General features: G+C 31.9%; 1 long non-coding RNA gene across 1 annotated transcript in view; it reads left to right on the top strand.

Moving 5' to 3' along the window:
• The first annotated feature begins 3,049 nt into the window (after nucleotides 1-3,049).
• The window catches only part of LOC140436189 (uncharacterized), a 296,267-nt gene continuing 276,292 nt past the window's right edge, over nucleotides 3,050-23,024 (top strand). Inside the window, exon 1 of the long non-coding RNA XR_011950262.1 lies at nucleotides 3,050-3,063. This is a non-coding gene — a long non-coding RNA (uncharacterized lncRNA). The remainder of the gene's footprint in view (nucleotides 3,064-23,024) is intronic.

Raw genomic sequence — 23,024 nt, 5'->3', positions numbered from 1 at the left:
CCACATAATTTACGAGTATTGTCTCGTTTGTATCAGTAATATCATTGTGCGTGATAAGTTTGTTTTTAAAATACGTTAAATAATCATTTTATATCATACAATACAGATATAGAGGATTGTCGCTGATAGTATATCGGAACGGTGTGTTTATTTTTGGCTCTTCAAAATAGTTTAAATTAAGTGAGAACAAGTTTTCAAAATTTAACTACGCTTTCTGAAGTTATTAGTGATCAATTGAACTCACTTTTGCTAGTCTGTACAGTTTTACTGTAAATTTCACCAAAAATATATAATTAGTACGTATTTAACATCATTGAAAATTCTCATATCCATATTTGCTTGACGATAAACAAAAACATTTAATTATCATTGGCCTGTATCTCCGGCCGGTTTTTTTCTGGCGGCGGACAGGTCCGTCTTTAGGAATGTTTAAAAATCAACTAATATGTCGCAAATCAATGAAATAAATTTACCAGACAATTCTCAAATGTATAATTCTACACAAAAAAGTTACTCTACCGCACTAACACAACAAGAATTTCCGTCAAAACGGCAAGCTATCATTTTTAATTCCATTGAAGATGCGAAAATACAAGATTATCTCCTCCCTCTGGGAGAAATCATCCATCTAAAAAATATACTATTCTGCTCTAGATTATCAAACAGTAGAATATATTTATATTTATCATCTGAAAATATCGTAGAAAAATTCATGAATGAAAATAACGGCAACATTGAAGTTAATAACCAGATTATACAAGCTCGACGGTATATACCTCCCTCCGAAAGAATCATTCTCTCTAATGTTTGCCCATCCATTCCTTATGATTTATTAATTAAAGAACTTGAATCCATGGGGCTTGTTATTCTATCTACAATGTCCTTTTTAAAAATTGGTGCACCGTTACCCGAATTTAATCATATAAAAGCTTTAGGAGACAAATCTTTATCAGCCCAAGAGATCTCACAATTCCAGAATCGTTTTTAATTAATTACGATAATACTTCTTATAGAATCATCTTTTTATGAAGCGGCAACCTAACGTGTTACAACTGTAAACAAAATGGGCATACGGCAACTAACTGCAAAAACCCTATCAATCCAAACCCAAATCCTACTTCTCCAACCACAGCAGAAGAAATCTCAACATGTAGCCCTCCAGAAATATCAACCATCACACCGACATCTACTTCAAGTCAAACAGACACCCCACCTACAGAAAATCAACTAAACATAAAACAAACTGCGAACGAAACAACTACCTTACATATGAAAATTGAATCTCCACAGAACAGATCAAAAAGAACTATTGACGATACCTTAAGTCCTTCTCCGCCTTCCAATGATACCACTAATAAACCGAAGTTTACCAGTCCAGCAGAAATACCATTTAATCCTAAGAAAAAACAAAATAAAGGTAAATCTCTAGAAGCATTCATAAACCAGCAGCCACCACCATTTATTTTAAGCTATGTTCAGATAAAAGACCTATTCGACAACATAAAGTATTCACAGATCCACTTACTACCGTTAAAAATTATACAAACAACTTTACAGCTCTCATCGATATGTTAAGCAAAATATATCCCTATACTCAAGACAGATCTACAAAGACACGAAATACCAAATTAAGAAAAATTCTTCTAAAACACTTACAGATGCAAATCCCACACGACCTAGTATCCGATACAGACAGTGACTGCTCACAAACCAATCAATAAAAAAATTTATTTAATAAAAAGGAGGTAATCTTTATTTGGATCCCATCACATCATGGTATTAGAGGTAATGAAGAAGCAGATAAGTGTGCGCGTGAAGCCGCCAATTCAGCTGAATCTATTACTGTGAAATACGTGATAGCTAGTGATGTTTCAAGTGATATCAAATCGCGGATCCTAAGTGAGTGGCAAAACCGGTGGGAATTTTCAGTATCCAATCTTCGGAATATTAAACCGTACATTAAACTATGGAGATGTTTCCCCACTAAAAGAAGGGATCAAGTGACAATAACTCGTCTTAGATTGGGTCATACCGGTGCCACGCACAAGTTCTTATTTACTAAAGAATCCGAACCAAAATGTGAGCAGTGTAACGCTAAACTCTCGGGGAAACATGTTGTTGTAGACTGTCCAGTTTTCTCTACAGCAAGAATCAATTATGGTATCTCAATAAACTTAGAGAAAGCACTTGGTGCAAATTGTTCATTCATAAATATGTTAAACTACTTAAAAGCTATTAATTTTGTTAATATATAATATATTTAATATTGTAAATCCGATTCTCGCTAATAACCTTCGGGTTGATGCGAATTTGTAAATAATAAAAAAAATACAGATATAATGAATATCCATCAAATATTTTTTGTATAGCATACTACGGCACTAAAGAAAAATCCATAAGATTAAACACTCAAAGTTGATATTATTTTTTGCCAATTATGGCACAATGAAAAAATTGATATTGCACAATCTCTAGCCACACTGATTGTCTACTTTCTACTGTTTACCTTTAATTGTACCTATACATTTAACTGATAATTGTCGTATAATATGGTCCTAACATGCTTATAGAGAAAATATTTACATAAATAAAATATAAATATAACCATTAAGCTTAGTTCAATGATAAAAAGTATTAGCTAATTTACTGGAACAAAAACAGAAATATTATTTATGTTGTCAACACGTTAAAACACGCAAACATGCGACACGTGAATTAATTTGTACAAGGGGATGAACTAATAGATTAATATTTCTATTCCCAAAACATCATTCTAACATATTATATTTAAATATTTATTAAAATATTGAAAAACAATACAGTTTTGAAGGTTGATAATAAAGTACAACCAATTTTTTTCGAGTTTAAAGTTCTCTATACGTACATACTCTATTATTTTATTTTGTTTTTTTTTTGATAATAACCGTAAAATGTTTTTTCATTTGCTTTGTTCTTAATTAACTCATTGGATACACTTTATAGTTGTTATCGAAAATTGCAGCAAAATGTTTTATTAAAACAATTATTTTTTCAGGAACAACTGTTGAATAAAAAATAAACCAGGTGAGTTTTATTTTATTTTTATGTCAAGCATTGAGTTTCAAATGGAAAATATTTGTATTTTATATTTTTCGTATTTTTTACTGAATTTTTAAAATATTTAGAATCAAAATGTTTCATTAAAAATAAATGTATATGAAAACAATATATTTTTAAATATAGAAAACATTTTGTTAAATGTAAAATTGAAACTAAATTGTAGGTATAATATCAGGTTAGAATAAAACGTTGGCGTACTGAAGTTTGTTTCAGGTTTATTACATTATATCAAATATAATATCTAGGTAACGATAAATAACAAATATCAGGTTGTTTTAAAAATAAATAAAAATATATTTATTTGATTTAATATTTATATATACAATACAGTACAGTTTATGTTTATGAAATTAATCAGTCATTTAACAAGTCAATTTTAATTTCTTAAATTAAAAGTAGTCATTTGTAGCAGTTTCTACAGAGTAAAAATTTCTTTTCTAAAGCTTTTAACAAAAAAAACCCTTTTTCTTTTTTGGTACTTTTGGTGACTATTCAGTTATTATAGACGACATTTTAATATTTGAACATTAAAAAGGAAGAAAATTTTCTATATCTAAAGTTATTTACCAGCTACTGGAAGATTCTGAAATAATCAAATAAACAGTTGTAACGATGAGACTACCAAAGAGAATTGAAGTACTATTGTAAAAATAATACCTCAATCAACCATGGGAGCTTATCGTCTATACCTTGCCTAGCTCAGTATCTCAAGGGTGAGTTCGTCTTGTCTTAAACTAGGGATTGAACCTGAGTTCTCCGTTGATAGCAAATAAGACAAATTTTAACCAAACATATTTATTTAAATGAATAAAAAAACAATAATTAACCCTGCCAAAGCTTAACAGTTAATAAGTGTTACTTATTGCTTCGATGGGCTGCTTGTGTGTTCTAGCTGTTGGGTCCTCCAATTAGAATTTGTGGCTTCTGGAGAGCTGCAGTCACACGTGGCTGTATGTCCTGACCAATCGTTGAAATCCAACGAATGAACCAATAAAATTTTGATATGTCCAATAAACCAATAAAATGTCCAGTAAACTGCCCAGTAAACCAATAAACCCAAGAGAATTTGTAGACCATAAAAATGAGTCTTATAATAATTTTTGCCTTCTTTTATAAATTGCAAAAAATAATCCCACTACAGAAAAGTTGTTTTGACAGAAAGTGGGAGACTGAATGAAGTTAGCACAGATGTCATAGGATGTTGCTATAGATATCATGAAACTAGCTTGTCTGTCAACACGGAACAGAATAGTCTGCCGAACAAAAAGAGAGAGGGCGAATATTTATTCTACGGGACAGAAAGAGAGAGAAAATAAAGACAGAGGAAGAAACGAAAAAACATAGGGTGCCAACTACTTTTATAAATAAAAAATAGTAAAAATTAAACTGAAGATAAAGAAATTAATAAATTAATAAACAAATTAAAATGAAATAATTATTTAAATATAAATTAATAGAGATGTGACGTTTATAACGTTACACAGTATAACTGACACAGAAGTAGAGTAGAGGTAAATTGTAGAGAAATAGAGTTAAATTGTATAAATATAACGATAAAAGCAGTGGACAGGAAAGATCTATTAAAGCACACAAGAAAAACAAAGTGTGGATGACACAACATATTTTGAATTTAATGAACAAAAGGCAAGAAGTATAAAATCACCCGGCAGAGTACAAAACATTAGACACTAATACTAATAATAAAATGATATAAGATAATCACAAATCTAAAAAATAAACTACAGAGATTAACTGAATATGTGTTTGAATTATTATTTTATGACAATAGAAACAACCTTTCTAAAATAAAGAAATAAACCGGTGCTGATAGATTACAACAAGAAATAGAAAACGTAATAAAAACTGTTAAACACGAAAAAGCAACGGGGTTCAATAAAATTTCTATAGAATAATAAATTAAAACTCATAAACGAAAACTCTACTACAATAATATTACATCTGCTTTAACACCATAATATACAATACTGGTATCATTATTCAAGCATGGCTGTTATCCACATTTATTAAAATACCAAAAACAGCAATAGTTTATTTGTTTGCAACTGGCAGCTCATTACAAATGCAAATCTTCACTTATGTGCCAACAGCAGGTAAAGTGGTCAAACTGAAATTACTACACATAATATCCTTTCCTGTTGAAGTGTAGCTTTAGATATTGTTTTTCAAAGAGTCCACCCTATTCACATAAAAATAATAATACAAACCCATGGATTTTATTTTATTTTATAGGATTACTTTCAAGATTTGCTTAAAAACAATCAAAAGCAATCAAAGCATATATATTACAGATAAAATTGCCAAGATAATTTTTTTAATCATGCCTGTTGTAATTCTGAGCTGATTATAATTTCCATGTTGCTTTTATGTTTCAACTTACGTTGTGTTCGGATCCAGCTTTTCTTCCGGTCGCTGACATAGTAAGTTCATCTGCTCTATTGTTGCCGTGCATTCAACGATGACCTGGTATCCATAACAGCCTAACACTTGTTAAATATAGAGATCTCGGCATATCTACACTAGTCTAGAGATAACTGTATGATAGATGAGAGCCACCAAAGCTGCTTGACTATATGTGCATATATTGATTCGCTCCAAAAGTCCAAAATAAAGAAAGTCCAAAAGCATGGTATTTCTCTTGAACGATGCAATGCAGGTATAATCCTATAGCTTAAGTTGTGTGTTTCCTGTCTTATTCCTCGCCTGTGTGTATGTACACTTGGAAAAGTACTTTAGGTTTTTATATGGTCAAATTTCGTCATATATATAGTATCCCTACTTTCATTTATAACCTTACTATGTCTTTCTTCTTTTTCGTGGACTAATCCTTTAATGGCATTGGAGATCATCACAGATCATTTTACTCTGTCTGTAACAGTACTGAAGAATTCTATTGTTGTGTTCCACTCTACTGCTTTAAAATTTTTAACCCGGATATACGTCGTCTCACCGGTCCTCTTTTTCCTTTAACTTTTTCTTGTATAACCAATTGCATCAACTCATATTATTTATTTCAAATGATGGAAGGACTTATTGAACAAATGACTACAATGTTAAACCTTTTGACCACAGTGATCGCTACGCCCAAATGACTAAGTTTCTGGCTTTAAACTGGCACTTTGAAATGCTAACGAGCTAACTCAACATGCCCAAGAGGTCAAAACCTTCATACTTAACAATAACATTGACATAGTGCTGATATCTAAAACCCACTTTAACAGCTGCAGTTATTTAAAATATCCTAATTATGTATTATCAAGTAATCAATTAAGCATCACGAGCATAGCAAAACCATTAAAGACTATTTGCAAGTCACCTGGATATTCATTGAAGATTGGGAAGGGCCATTAACAATTAGAGCCATCTACTGCTCACAAGATATAATATAAACAAACAACAATTCACACAGTTCTTCAGATCTCTTGAAAACAGGTTCTTGGTAGGCGAAAACTACTACTCTAAACTACACACTGGGGATCTGGACTTATTTGTCGAAAAGAAAAACTGTAAATGTGTATGCAACACAACAATCTTAAAATTATATCCACTTGTGAACCTACGTACTCGCTCACCGACAGAAATAAAGTACCAGATCTGGTAGCTTTTGGTGTCACCATGGGTTTATCAAACAACTTGAGGGCTTATTCTTGTTATAATCTGTCTTCTGACTATTCTGCTGTTTTAATAAAATTAAGTTTAGAAATCTTTTATAGAACACCACCTGCCACCCACCTTAACAAATAAATCCACAAACTGGAGACAACTCAAAGAATTACTAACCAATAAATTATAATTAAATATCTCACTAAAAACAAACCTGGAATTTCACAATGCCACAAACTACCTTAACCAATCCATAAAAGAAGCTGCATGGGAATCCACGACAATCAAGGAAATAAACCGCCCTACTCATACACTATTGGTTTGATAACTGTTTTGTAAATTATGCATTTCATTTCTTTCCCGATATTTTAATTTTTCCATATTCTTTTATTTAGGCAACCTGCGACTGTTTATTCACATGATTTTCCACTCCTGTTTCGAGCGCTCCGTATTGAGATAATGTAATGCCTAGATATTAAACTCTATCACTTATTCTATTATCTGATCTTCCAGCTGCAATTTACATTATAGTAAATTTGCTGTTATAACCATTTTGACTTTTTTGGGGAAATTAACATGTTATATTTTCTGGCGGTTATATTAAATTGGTGTAGCATAAGTTGTAGACTATCCTCACATTGAGAGAGTAGTATTGCGACGTCTGCATGGCAGATTATTTTTTTTCTCCCCTTTTGGTATCCTTTTTGAGAGTGAAAGTTCTCTGTCCTTCTTCTAAGACTGTCACTCTTAAATCATTGTCACACAACTGTCCTCTTACTGTAAAAATTTCAATGAATTAACACACATTTCTAAAATATATTTCTTGAATTAATATAAATAACTTTTAATAATTTAAATAATATAAAACATCACTTTCATTTAACAAACAATCACATATACCCTACTCCTATTTCATTTGTTAACATCTCCCCCCTCAAGAAACTTCCTCGTTAATTGTCAGACAGTTACAACATTAACCAAAGATCACTCAACATCAGAAATACAGGATAGTTTAAACTTTTTATCGCGAATCAATAACTAAAACTTCTTGTACCGGAATGTAAGTAGTATTTTGTTTGTTACTAATTTATTACAATGCAATAGTTTATTTCTTACCAATTTGTGGGTTTTCACATTCTCTGCTCAATCAATTTTATGCATATTAATAAACACAGACAGGTAATATTGGCATAATTACTATAACATCTTTGATCTTTATCATTATAAGACGTTTTGGTAGTAAAATTAAATTGATTGTGAGTAAGTCTTATTTTATTTCTTTTACCTATTTTAAATATGAGGCAATTAATCAAAATCTCGAGATTAAATGACGTATTGAAACTACTATATCCATTTTCATAAAAGAATCATCATCAGTTGGAGCTGCAGCCCCATGTGAGCCCTGGTCTGTCTCAAACCTTCTTTCATCCTTTCCTGTCGAGTGTCTGTCTTCTCTATCCCCTTACTTCAATCTCCCTTAAATCGTCCTGTACATCGTCCAGATATTTAAGTTTAGGTCGCCCTCCTCTTCTTCTTTCGAACATGATATTTAGCATAGTTATTTTATGAGGATCACTTTTATCCATCCCATAACGCGGCCCACCTAACTAAGGAGGTTTATTTTACGGTTTTACGATATCTGCATCACCAAAAATTCTATAGAGTTCAAAATTATATCTCCTTCTCCACAGATTCTATTCGTTAACTCCGCCATATATGGTCTCCAATACTTTTCTTTCAAAGAGTCATAGTAACTCTTTATTTCGGCTCGTGATTGCCCATGTTTTCGATCCGTAGGTAAGCACTGGGCGTATTATTGTTCCATAAACTTTGCACTTTGTTGGTCTTGACATATTTTTTGCCATAGTTAAGAACCTAGGTAAAAATAACAGAGGTAAGCTACGCATATCCTTTTTCTTAATTACTATTTAAATGGGAATAAGCCACAATTAAAGGTTAAAATACGTTTATTGACGTTTCAATTTCCACTTCGGAAATCGTTCTTAAAATACAAACATTAGTAAATTATTATTATTTCTTATTATCTTATTATCTTATTTCCTTGTTGTATTTATTTCTTCTTAAGTTGGTAACGTTGGTAGCTCAGTTTTCTCTTGTTTTAGGTCTATATTATCCCCATCTTTAGCTCCTTTTTCTCCATTAAGTAGCCCACTAAAGTGTTCATGCCACCTTTTCCGTGTTTCTACTTTGTCGTTTAGAAGGATTTCATTATGAGCCTTGACTTGGTTTGCTTGTGGCTTGAAGCATTTTCTTTTTCTGTTAACTTGTTTTTAAAATTATCTGTGTCGTGTTATCTATTTAATTATTCCATTTCTTCAAACTCTTTATTGATTTGTTGCCACTTTTTCTGTTTGTGCTTTTGTTTTTCCTTTTTTCTCTTTACTCGAAATTCTTCATAAAAGAATAAACTGTTTAATAATCTTAATATAAGTCTCATTTTACGAATAAGAATGCTAGAATCATATTTGTTTAGTATTTTCTTGTACGGTGTAAAAGCATAGACTCTCAAAAAGTACAATATAAAAACAATTGAGCGTTTCGAGATATGGTGCTATCGACAAATATTAAGAATAATTTGGGTTTTTTGAGTCACAAATTGGAGAAAAATTACGTCGAATGAACAAAAGCCTCGAAGTAATACTTAGCACGAAAAAAGTAAAAATTGGAATGCTTGGTCTAATGGTAAGAGAAAAATACACATTCTTACAAAATACAAGGCAGGAAAAGATTCGAGACGAAGAAATTGGTCCGCAGAATGTCCTGGATGAAAAAATCAAGAGAGTGGTTCACAAACGAACTGTTTAGAACAGCGGTAAACAACGTTTGAATAATCTTGATGATATTCAGTCTCTGATAAGAAGGGAACGAAAAGAAAGAGGATGTTTAACGTTACTCAATTTTTTAGGGTTATGAAGTTAAAATAAAGATGAGATTTAGTACATAATAACAGAAGAAGTTAGAATAGAAATCAAACAAGTGGAAAAATTTAAATATTTATGTGCACTCATTGATAAGAATGGCTTTGGAGAAACCGAAATTAAACACCGAATTAATCAGAGACGTAAAATTGTATGATGTCTGAACTCCTTATAGTGGGATCGCAACATTTCCAAAAGGGACTGGAAATGGATTATTTGAGAAGAAGTGCTAATACATCAAGGCTAGAAAGGAAAACCAACGAATCTATAAGAAATTACATGAATGCTACAGAAACGGTCATTGACAAAATAGAAAGAAGAGGTTTAAAATGGTTTGGACACCTACTGAGAATGCCTGACGAAGGTTCGCCCTAAAAGCTTCACAGAAAAAGAGGTAGACCTCGACGCTCATAGAATGAAGGAATTAGAAGAACGATGGAATAGAGAGGTTTGGAGGAGGAGCATCCCTTGGAATGGGAGGATTGGCGAAGGAGATCCAAAATGTATAGTATTTACAAGTTGGATACTGTAAGATAAATAAAAAGAAGTGAAAACTTTGGTAGATTGCTATATCGCTATTGTTTATGTAGGTAATATTAAAAACATATATTAGCTGGTTAAAGTTGTAAAAAAAAGAAATAAAATATAGGATTGTAAATAAGAAATAAAACAAATAATAAGAAAAAAAAACAATTGGCATAACTTATAAATGATTACTAGTTCAAAAGATACTTATTCTAACTCGGCGACGTCGCTTGCAGGAGCCGAACAGAAACAAATATTTCGACGTACACTCAAGTGTAGGTGCTCGAGTCACGATATCTTGTTTGGTTCTGCTCTCGTTTTAGAAACGAAACCCTTTTACCTATAGGTGATGCGGGACTAATTCCTCTAAGAAAATTTGGAACGTTGGTTGCATTCTTCTTCTTCCTATGCGGTCCCAATTAACGGAGGTTGGCGACCACATTTTTAAAAGCTTCTCTGTCTTTTGCAACGTGGAATAATTCGTCTACAGTCATGTTTGTCCAGTCTCGAATATTTCGCAGCCATGACTTCCTCTTTCTACCTATTCCCTTTTTGCCATCGACTCTACCCTACATGTTGACCTGCAGAAGACTATATTTATTATTTCTTAGTATGTGTCCAAGGTATGCAGTCTTGCGTACTTTTATCGTTCTCAACAATTTTTTGTCTCCTTCTCAGCACTTCCTCATTGGTGACCCTGGCAGTCCATGAAATTCTTAACATTCTCCGGTATATCCAAAGTTCAAAGGCTTCAATCTTTTTAACTATTTGCGCTTTTAGTGTCCATGTTTCTACCCCGTACAATAGAAGCGACCAGACGTAACATTCAACAAACCTCAGTCTCAGCGCCATATTCAGATTTTTGTCACAGAACAATTGTTTGAATTTTAAGAACGCTGCCCTTGCCATTTCTATTCGTACCCGGATCTCTTGGTCTGGATCTAATTCTGTGTTGATGTAAGCTCCCAGATATTTATATTTTGTCACTCTCTCTATTTGCTGTCCACCAAGAGTTAGTTGTTCATTATTTATTGGACTCCTTGATACTATCATAAATTTGGTCTTATCTGTGTTGATGTCAAGTCCCATTTGAATGCATTCACTATTTATTGCATCTAGTAAAGTTTGTAGTTCTTCTATACTCTCAGCCATAATTACCGTGTCATCTGCAAATCTCATGGTGTTTATTATTTCTCCACCAATTCTTATTCCCTCTTTTCTTTCCCATAAGGCTTTTCTGAATATGACCTGTAAGTACACGTTGAAAAGCGTCGGAGACAAGACGCATCCTTGCCTAATCCCTCTCGCATTGGTTGCATTATAATATATAAATTCAGGGATTCTACAGTATTCACTACCTTCTCTCGCTTAACCGTTTCCATCTCTCTGTATTGTCCCATTCTTCATCGTTTAGACCTCTCTTACTCGTGGCGTCGTCTACTTCGTTTTTCCAGGATCTTCGGGGTCATATTCTTTTGTCCCTACCACTTTAGTCTTTTTTGTTCTATATATGTTAGTATGTCTGTTTCTATTGACGTTCTTTGCTTTATTTCGTCATTACCTTTCCTATCCATTTTTGTTATCTTCACAGGCATTTCATCTCTATTGCTACTATCTTACTGCTATTTTCTGGTTTATAATCCAATTTTCAGCCTCATATGTCATATTACTTCGCACCAATGTTTTATAAATCTGTGTTTTTGTGATTTGTCATATTTAGGTGTCTATCACACAACACTGAGTTAAGTTGTCGGATTTCTGTTCTTGTTTGTCCTAATATTTGCTTAATTTCTTCCTCCGGTGTTGCCTTCTTCGTGATTATAAACCCCAAGTATTTGAATTTATCCTTTCCTTTGATTTATACGTTGTCGTCAATCAGTAGATCTTAGTAGCTACTCTGTTTTCGCGAAGTTAATATCTAGGCCAGCCTTGGTATATTCTTCTTGTAGTTTCTTCAACATGTAACTGAGGTCTTCTTGGTCTTGTGCAATCACTACTTGATCGTCTGTAAAGCTTAACGTATATAGGTATTCGTTTTGTACCGGTAGTACCATGCCTTCGCTTTTCTTTTCCATGTAGTCAAGGCTTTCTCTAAGTATATTTTAAATATGGTTGGAGATGTAGAATAACGCCTGCAGGAGCCCTTTTGCTGTGGTGAAGTCTCTTATGATTCTTGTTCCAAATTTGAATGGACACTTTATTTTCTTTATACAAAGCTTTTGTAGCATTATAATAAATTAGACTAATTTTAAACTTTAAAGCTATTATCGCAAGTGTTTTGGAGTACAATTATCGATTTCTGTTGTATATTTGTGGTATTTTAGACAAGTCGTTCTTAGATTTGATAAAAATATATGAATATAGCCAATTTCACCATGGTAAATTAAAGATATGAAATTAGCGATTAATTAAAGTCATAATATTATGTTAAAAGTATTCTAAATACTTTTCCAATCAGCTATAATTAAGAAACAGAAACTCACTAACTAACTATCTCGATAAACAATAATTAAGATTTTTTGAAAAATATAAACATAAAAATGGAAATATAATTTTTTGTTTATTACATCAAATGCATCAAGAACATTTTATCTGCGTCCGAGTCAATTTTTCAAATTTGTTCGTCCATCCAATATTTCGACTGGCCATTAATCTCTAGCAAATTATTATACGCTTTAGATTTTGGAGCCATTCAATGGCTCTACTCTGCCCATTCATCCGCTGCGAAACACTTTATACAAGTAGACTCTCACTGCACGTACGAGATTCATCATCTTTTTGAAACCAGATATGAACTATTCAGATATAACTCTTCCATTATTATCACGATCAAATACTTACAGGTCACAAAGTACGGCTCAATGATTTTATTTTCGTTAATACTAGACCACATTTCTACCAGAGGATTTTCTCTGTTTCAGTAGTGACTAACTATAGTACGTATGGTTTCGTGTCGATAAGTATTTGCCATGAAAATTGCACATCCGCGTAGTATGCATTACTTATTAACAGAATTGTATCCTTCGGTCAGGATCATCTTGACATGGCTCGTGTGGTGCCAATTGAATTTTGATAGATTAACTGAAATATATATATATATATATATATATATATATATATATATATATATATATATATATATATATATATATATATATATATATATATATATAAGGTAAAGGCACCAGTACCTGACACTCTAAGGCCAGAAATACATTTTCTGATATTAAAACGTTAATTTTACTCCGATTTTTTTGTTCTTCTAAGCAAAATGTATGATCATGTGGATGTTTCATCTTCCAAAAAGTCGAAATTCAAGTGGTCCAAAAAGATAGATCAAATTTTAAGCTATAGTTTATTTTATTTTAGTGAAAATTCAAAAGTTAACATTGACTTTCCAGAAGATGCCACCTCTTTAGATTTTTTCAGTGCTCTTTTCAATGATGTAATATGCGAAAAAATTGTGGAGAAATCAAATATCTATGTAGTGCAGTTAGAAAAATCTTAAGATCTCACTGTGGAAGAACTGAAGGCTTTTTTTGGCATCCCGATAATTATGGGCTTTCATACGTTGCCTACAATAAAATCCTACTGGTCAACTGACAGAATCTTTCTGGTACAAAGAGTCGCCGATGTCTTTACCGTGAAAAGGTTTTTAAAAGTGTTAAGGCTGTTACATATCAACAATAATTCAGAAATGCCTCATGAAGGAGACCCTATGTTTGATAAATTATATAAAATTCGATGTCTCATAACATACTTCAAAACAAAATTTTCAGAAGTATACACACCGTCACGAAATTTGTCAATCGACGAAGGTATGGTCCCTTTCAAAGGTAGAACTGATTGATATGAAGCCAGTGAAGAGAGGAATAAAAATATGGGCAATTACCTGTGCAAAATCTGACTATCTCATTGATTTCGAGATCTATTAAGGCAAAACGAATAAAGAGACCCTTGACGAACGAGTTATACTAGAATTAAGCCAGCAATTTCAAAATCGTATTGTCTTTATTTTGACAATTTTTTCCACACTGCCAATTTTAATACCCTCTTTTAGAAAAACATCTGTTTGCTTGTGACACATTTAGAACAGCTAGAAAGTACTTCCCAAAGCAACATTTAGCTGACGACAGAAAATTAAAAATAAGTGAGTCTGACTCTGTAGCTAGTGGCAATATTTCCGTTTACAAATGGAAAGATCGTGGGACAAAATGTGTCACAGTGGTTAGCAACATGCACAATTTCAAAGAGAAAACCACTGTCCTCAGAACATCAAAGGATGGAACACGTGAAGAATGACATCCACCTGTTCAATTCAATGGAAGTCAAGAAGATGGTGGATTAAAGTTTTTTATTACTTCCTTGATGCATCAATAGTAAACAGCTATATTCTATACAAGCATTTTTATCATCAAAATCACCCTCGTGAGGCAGTTCTCACACAACTACAATACAGAAGTCAGTCAGTCAGAAAGCGGCCTGGACCAAATCCTGGTCAAGTTGGCAAAGCAAAAAGGGCAAATATTCTTGATGTTGGTTGTCATCTACCAATCAAAGGCACTTACCGTAGATGTGCTAATTGCAGCTCAAGTAAAAGGCAGAAGAGGACCAATCTCATTTGCCAAAAATGTGATGTAGCATTATGTAAAGAATGTTTTTTTATATATCATCAGAAATGAAAGTCATCAGAAATTTAAGATAAATGTTTTTCTCTTTTAAAACTTTTATTTTAGTGTGTAGATATAGCGGTACAAATATTTACCAGCGATATGTAGGTAATGGTAAATACCCAAAGAATCATTGGTAGCAATATTTACCACCCCATTAAAGAAAAAATTGAAAACATTTTCAGTTTTTTTCTATCAGGTAGTTTATTACATTCTATTGGATTTCATAATTTTAAAAAATATTTGTCTTAAAAAGAAAAAATGAGTTGTGCATCTTAAAGGGTTAAAGCGCATAACTTAAAAAAAAATAAATGTTTATTGTGCCTGTAATAAATTCCTTGACGGAATTGCAAATGTGACCCGCCACAAATAAATAGCTTTCGGCAATTATAAATAATATGAACGGAATCCTTTAATTAACCAAGATTTAGATACTACTTATTTCTGCTAACAATAACACTTGTTACTACATGATCCGCAGTAACAAGGATTATAAATTTAATTTCATAATTTAAGTTTACAACATATTTTAGGCGTGCTATATTGTGTTTGTATGATATTTATTGTACATTACCCTACTTAGCAGTTTTAAGCCTACGTAACAGAACTTTTGAATGTACTTATGTTCGTCTTCAACTTTCTAATGCCGACATTGTCTCAGGTTGATGTTTGCAAAATATAAGCAGCAATCATAATCGTGGTGGATTTTGTTGTGCCACTGTGTCATACATGGTGTGTCGTGCTTGTCAGAAGGGATTCTACTAAGAAATAAACCGATATTAAAAGTTTCTTTGAGATTAACACATCAGTTGCTATATGTACATAATCATAAGATAATTAACATGCTACGACATCAATGATCTTCAACTGTACAAATTTATTAGTAGTATTTTTAGTTTGCCTAATGATTTACGATTGAAACTATAATAAATCTAATAAACCACTCTAATAAATTGTCACCACTCTAATAAATGCTGTCACCATTGTAGAAGATGTCTGTCTTAATATCCTTATCAATGCATCTACAATTCTTAGGGGATACTTATCCCTGCGAGCGGGGCAAGGCTTACTGGTTCCACTAGCCTTCTTCTGAGACTTCTCGGTCACAGGTCCTGCAAGGCGTGAGAGACTATGGGCTTACGTTAGAAGCCGGAGCACTGCATAAGCGAAAATGTGTATCTCTTCTAGTCTCTACCTGTAACGGCCGGGAATAACAAAAAAAAAACAAATTTCGAGTTTACAATGTATTAAATAGACTGTATACTACAAAATATCAGTTATGACCAATAATGTTTCGATCAGGCGGGAAGGGAGACGAGAAGAGACAAAGCAAGAAATTAGAGGGCGGACAATTTCGTATATTAGATATATCTTGGGTTAGTATATAGATCTTAGTTACCTTCGCGTATTTAGGCTCTAGCTAATGAATACGCCTCCAGTCCTACAGGGATTCGAGATCCGTCAGTTTTAAGAAGTCAAAACGGCGCGCTATCGCAAATTTTTGAATCTCCAGATACGGGCACTTCTACGTCACACTATCCTGGCGAGGTAAATAGCGCGCTCACTGGCTGCGTATCGTCCGATCTCCCGTACTTCTCGCGTGGGGCGGTCTAGAGTGCCAACTTCCCACTAGTCCCCGCTGGCCCGCTTGTTCGGTTTTTTATGAGCCCGTATTCTCAATTTTCAGTCGTGGTACCAAGGTCGCGTTATTGTTTTTTTGCTGACTGAGTCCCCGTGTTATTTTTCAGCGGAGGTCTATGTTTTTTTAAACGTAATTTAAACAACCGTGGTGGCCTGATATTTCAGACTCGTGTAATACATTTAAACTGGGTCGAGTTTTCAATATTTGTTTAATGTAAAATGTTTACATTAAATATGTTACTTACTAGCTATGAATGTATTTGTTCTTTAATCAATTTGGAATATGTAATAATTACTTAAATAATTATTACTCTTTTCTAGGCTAATTACCCCTTAATTTTTCCTTCTTTATTTCCTTGCTATGTTTACATTACATTTGTATTATGTGTTAAACAAGTAACGTCGACTTCATCGTGTCGTGAATGACAAGATATAGTTGTGGTAGTACAGTTCACGAAATTTAATTAGTCTTTTCGAAGTAAATTTTACAATGTAAAATTATTTTTCATTTTATCCTGATGTTGAAATGAGCTTTATTATCATAATAATCGTATTTATCTTATTGTATCCCAACGATCGCGACACCTTGAGTAAGTAAAGATCCCACGACGATAAGAATTTCCATTTTTTTTTGGGTTAAAATTTGTTTAATATTAATATTAGAATATTTGAATGGTCTGCACATGCATTGAATTTAAATTAAAGACATAATTATACACAATATAAACCTTCATCAAAATTTTAAATGACAAACATAGTTAGTTAATTGTTATTATAATTATTCTCATACAAAATTCCAAAAATTCAATCACGTACAAAATTATTTATTCAACATTTGTATAATACAGTGTACAGTCTGTCCCAAAACACTTTTTTCAGTGCGTCACTAATTTTGACGTCATATATGATTTTAAGAATATCGAGAATTATTGCATGACATTTTAGTTAAATCTGACAGTGGCAGTATCGTAATCGGCTAAATGTGAAAGGGTAATTTTTTTTAAATGTGGAGTAAAAACTTCAACAATTTTTTTTAATTTACATATTAGAGGTCCCGTCCTGTATAAAAATTTTTATTGTACATTATATTGGAACGGCAATTTGTCATAATTCCTATTCTATACATTCCAAGGAAAGTGCTTAATTAGCTAAGATTTATTTATGGATTTATTATTATTGATTACAAACACTATCAAATTGGAATGTTTGTTTGTTTAAAATAACGCTTCCTCCTAGAATCTTTTAAGAGTTGACTGCAAGATAAAAAAATTTACTAGCAATTGCAAGGCATCAAAGCAAACATTCCTGTGATAAAATAGCATCGATTGAAATCAGTCATATTCGGATAAGTAATTTTCCGATAAGTTTCTGTGGCAGCCAATAGTTTAATTTTGTTAAGATTTATCAGATAACACTTCAGTGTTATGAAGTTTAGTTTAAAAACAATATAAATAGATTAAATAGTGAAGCACTTGAGTTTTAAGTTATTCTACCAGTTCCGGTATGCAGATGAAACAGTGTTAATGGAGTTTAGGTAAAAAACAAGATACCAAATGTAGGTTTACCTTTTTTTTATGAATAACAAAAATGAATATTATATTTCAAACAATCTACAATCCGATTTAGAATATGATTTATTCGAATTTTAACATTTCAAAAATAAACATTCTCAATTGGGTTAAACTGGCAATGATATGGGGGCAATCTCAATACTCTATGACCATGTTGAAGTGCCAGTACATCTAATTTTTATCTGGTAAATGTTTTTTTACCATCTCCAATAATTCAAGTTTCATCATGGTTGTTGAAACACATATATGTCTCCCTTTTAACCATTCCACTAAGAAGTGTTTAATCCAACTTGAATTTGGTAGTTTTTCCACTAAACTGGAGTGGGTGCATTGTCCATAGTTATTAACGACGGTTCTTCTAAATTTGGCAAAAGTTGATATTCAAACGATTTTTAAATATTTTCTACATTCATCCAATCAAGATAATCTCCAGTTTTTTTCCACTTTTGAAAATTAGAATCCGGTCCTCTTTCTAACAGCATTAATGCTGCCATCTTGCCAACTATTGCGGAATCCTCCCTTACTATATATCCAGGTCTCATCCAAGAAAACTGGTTGTAACGGGTGTAAATCATGTTGATTTTTTTTGTAGTCTTTTAAAAATTGTAATCTTTTATATGCTACATCTGATTGTTCCATTAGATATTTTCGATTTTAAATATTGCAGTTTAACCATCTGAATTTCATATCTTTTAAAACCCTACTCAGTGAACTAGTATAAGTGATGGACTGTGACAGCGATTTTTCAATCATCAAGATAAAAATTGTAATCTTTTATATGCTACATCTGATTGTTCCATTAGATATTTTCGATTTTATATATTGCAGTTTAACCATCTGAATTTCATATCTTTTAAAACCCTACTCAGTGAACTAGTATAAGTGATGGACTGTGTGTATATCTTCTGTAAGCACAGAAGATATACTAGAGTTCCAACATTGGTGGCCAACCTACTATAAGATGACGTATATTTCTAAGGCAACAAGAGGAAAACATTTCCTCCTAAGGATATGACATCTTTTGGAATAAGTTTCTTTATGCACTTTACTTATAGAACAGCTAAAGGTGTGATTGTTTGCAGATATTTTATTGATAAGTTCATGGAAAAACCTATAAACTTTTTTAAATCAATCAATTGAATTTCTCGCAATAATTTGTTATCCATACGGTAAAATACCACTGAAAAAAGTGAAGCTCCAAGAAGCTGTTACTTTATATACTTTGTAGTATCAGACAGTTTTATGACAAATTAATGGCGAACAACTGAAAATCCCAATGCCGAAGAAGATGAACATGACATCTAGTAGAAGAAATCATGGCATTTTAAAGCATTCAAGAAATGAATAAATATTTAAATTAAAATTTTTTTACTTAGAATTATATTTTTGTAGGTTAATATATTTTTTTTGAACATTTTTGTGTCATCTTAGAAATGTAAACAAAAAAAAAAAACAAGTGTGGCAGTCCAGTAGGGCTGCCGGTAGAAGTTGTACTTTTATACACGCGTTCGCCGTTACAAATTTATATGGGAGTCAATCTGCACAATCATTACATATGTAATGCTATAGGTAAGAGAGAGCAGAAAGAGAAAAATAATTAGGTATATAGGTATATGGTGCATCGTTTGCTGTATTAGACTATATTAAACATTAGACCTGTAATAGGAGTATAGTAAATAAAGGATTGAATCAATATTTTAATGAAAATATTCAAATTGGGATTCATATTGGGATTCGAACTCACATATACCGTATAAAAAAAACACGTAAAAAATTTGCCAATTAGACCTGACACTAACGTATTTCAAAATTGACAGTTCTTGGTTCTCGGGACTATTTTCAACACTTTTCAACACTTCGGTAATAATAATAAAAATATTAAACTTAATGTGGCTTGTAGATTAGCCCTAACAATTAATAATCTTTATTCTAAGATTAAAGATAAAACTCCTATAGATATGCTTAGTAACATTGTCTACAACAATCAATGCTTCTCTTGCAACAATTCCTACATCGGCCAAACCTCTTAATGATTGAAATCACGTATCACACTACACAAAAGTGATTCTCGACTTCACAATGACCGTTGTGCATTAGCCAAACATGTCTACTCCATTGGTTATCTCATGGACTATACTAACACTACAATTTTCCACCGTGAGAACAATAAATCTAAGAGAAAGTTTATTGAAATGTCATCTATTTTCCTTAACAATTTCTCTATCAATATTAAGGGTGACATTCAGATCTAAGCAATATATACCATTTCTTACTTAAATGCGATACCAAGAACACTACAATATCACACAGAACTAACTGATATATCCATTAACTACTAACCTACTAAGATAATAATTTTCATTAATTTAAAAATAATACATGAACAATATAATATTAAAAAAAATTTTAAATAAAGAAAATCTTAAAAAATAATATTCCCTTTAACTGGGAATTAACTTCATTTTGTTACACCAATGAACCTTAACGACATTATAAAGAAACATAAGAACTACTTTGACATGTCAGATGCGTTCTGGTTAAACAGAACCTCACATGTGAACTTTTCAACAATCAGAAATTTAATTATTGCCGACAACTCAAAGAATTAATTCTTTTCTTTTAAATGTAGTTGCATCATTTTTTCGGTCAGCCTTGGATACACCTTTACGTTTCAAGTTCATAGCTACCATACATTTCCAACGATAACTTTTTTCACATAGTAACAAACAAACCGCTATGTTGTTACTAGCTAAGTTTTTTTTAACATCCTAATTCTACAATTTTAAGTTACGGTAAGATCTCCAATGTTTTTTAAATAGATAATATATGGTAGCTGATTTTAATTTCTTCTCTTTCAGCCCTGAAGAAGCCAAATTAATTCTCTTTGGAGAAAACGTTCGGCGAAACAATTGATACTCATTAGAATATTTCTTGCAGATTTCCCCAATATTTAAGAGTTTACAATTTAAATTATCTGCAAAGATTAAATTTCTTTTCTATATATATATATATATATATATATATATATATATATATATATATATATATATATATATATATATATATATATAGTAAACTCTTAAATATTGGGGAAATCTGCAAGACAGACTCTAATGTGTATCAATTGTTTCGCCGAACGTTTTCGCCAAAGAGAATTAATTTGGCTTCTTCAGGGCTGAAAGAGAATAAATTATAATTAGCTACCATATATTATCTATTAAAACATTATTGATCTTACCGTAACTTAGAATTGTAGAGTTAGAATATTAAAAAACTTTGCTAGTAACATAGTGGTGTTTTTTTTGTTACTATGTGAAAAAAAAAAGTTTTTTTAAGGTTTGAAATGTATGGTAGCTTTGAACTTGACACGTAAAGGCTTCCCAAGGTTAATCGAAAAACCCAATGTAACTACATTTAAAAGGAGGTAATTCTTTGAATTGTCGGCAATAACTAAATTTTTGATTTTTAGAAAGTTTAAGTGAGGTTCTGTTTTAGCCAGAACGCAAGCGCTGACAACTTCAGTAGTTCTTATGAATCTTTATGTCGTTAAGGTTCATTGGTAAAAACGAATGAAATCAAATCCCAGTATAGGGAAATATTATTTTGATTTTCTTTATTTAATTATATTCTATTGTTCATGTATTATTGCATCTTATTGAGATGTATCTAAGAAAAGCAAGGGAATGTTATATATTTTTTTGTTAATGAAAATTAATTATAAAGGTATGTTAGTTATTAATGGATATATCAGTCAAGTTAGTTATCTGTGATATAGTATTGTTCTTGGTATCTGATTTAAGTAACAAGTGGTATATATCGCTTAGATTCTTAATGTCACTCTTAACATTAATGGAGAAATAGTTAAGGAAAATATAAGACATTTCAATGAACTCTCTTTTAGATTTATTGTTCTCACGGTGAAGAATTGTAGTGTTCGTATAGTCCATGAGATGACCAGTGGAATGGACATGTTTGGCTAATGCACAACGGTCAGGGTGAAGTCGAGAATCACTTTTGTGTAATGTAATACGTGATTTCAATAATTGAGATGTTTGACCGATGTAGGAATTGTTAGAAGAGAGACATGGAATGTTGTAGACAATATTATCTAATGTATTGGATAATATTGTATGTATTGTGTACAATGTATGTATTATAGACAATACATTCCATGTCTCTCTTGTAACAATTCCTACATCGGTCAAACATCTCAATTATTGAAATCACGTATTACACTACACAAAAGTGATTCTCGACTTCACCCTGACCGTTGTGCATTAGCCAAATATGTCCATTCCACTGGTCATCTCATGGACTATACGAACACTACAATTCTCCACCGTGAGAACAATAAATCTAAAAGAGAGTTCATTGAAATGTCTTATATTTTCCTTAACGATTTCTCCATTAATGTTAAGAGTGACATTAAGAATCTAAGCGATATATACCACTTGTTACTTAAATCAGATACCAAGAACAATACTATATCACAGATAACTAACTTGACTGATATATCCATTAACAACTAACATACCTTTATAATTAATTTTCATTAACAAAAGAATATATAACATTCCCTTGCTTTTCTTAGATACATCTCAATAAGATGCAATAATACATGAACAATAGAATATAATTAAATAAAGAAAATCAAAATAATATTTCCCTATACTGGGATTTAATTTCATTCGTTTTTACCAATGAACCTTAACGATATAAAGATTCATAAGAACTACTGAAGTTGTCAGCGCTTGCGTTCTGGCTAAAACAGAACCTCAATTTTAAACTTTCTAAAAATCAAAAATTTAGTTATTGCCGACAATTCAAAGAATTACCTCCTTTTAAATGTAGCCTTTACGTGTCAAGTTCAAAGCTACCATACACTTCAAACCTTAACAAAACTTTTTTTTGCACATAGTAACAAAAAACACCACTATGTTACTAGCAAAGTTTTTTAA

The sequence above is a fragment of the Diabrotica undecimpunctata genome, chromosome 3 (assembly GCF_040954645.1).
Source record: "Diabrotica undecimpunctata isolate CICGRU chromosome 3, icDiaUnde3, whole genome shotgun sequence".
Lineage (NCBI taxonomy): Eukaryota > Metazoa > Arthropoda > Insecta > Coleoptera > Chrysomelidae > Diabrotica > Diabrotica undecimpunctata.
Note: the sequence above shows the minus strand (reverse complement) of the source record. Positions and strands in the feature narration are given on the sequence as shown.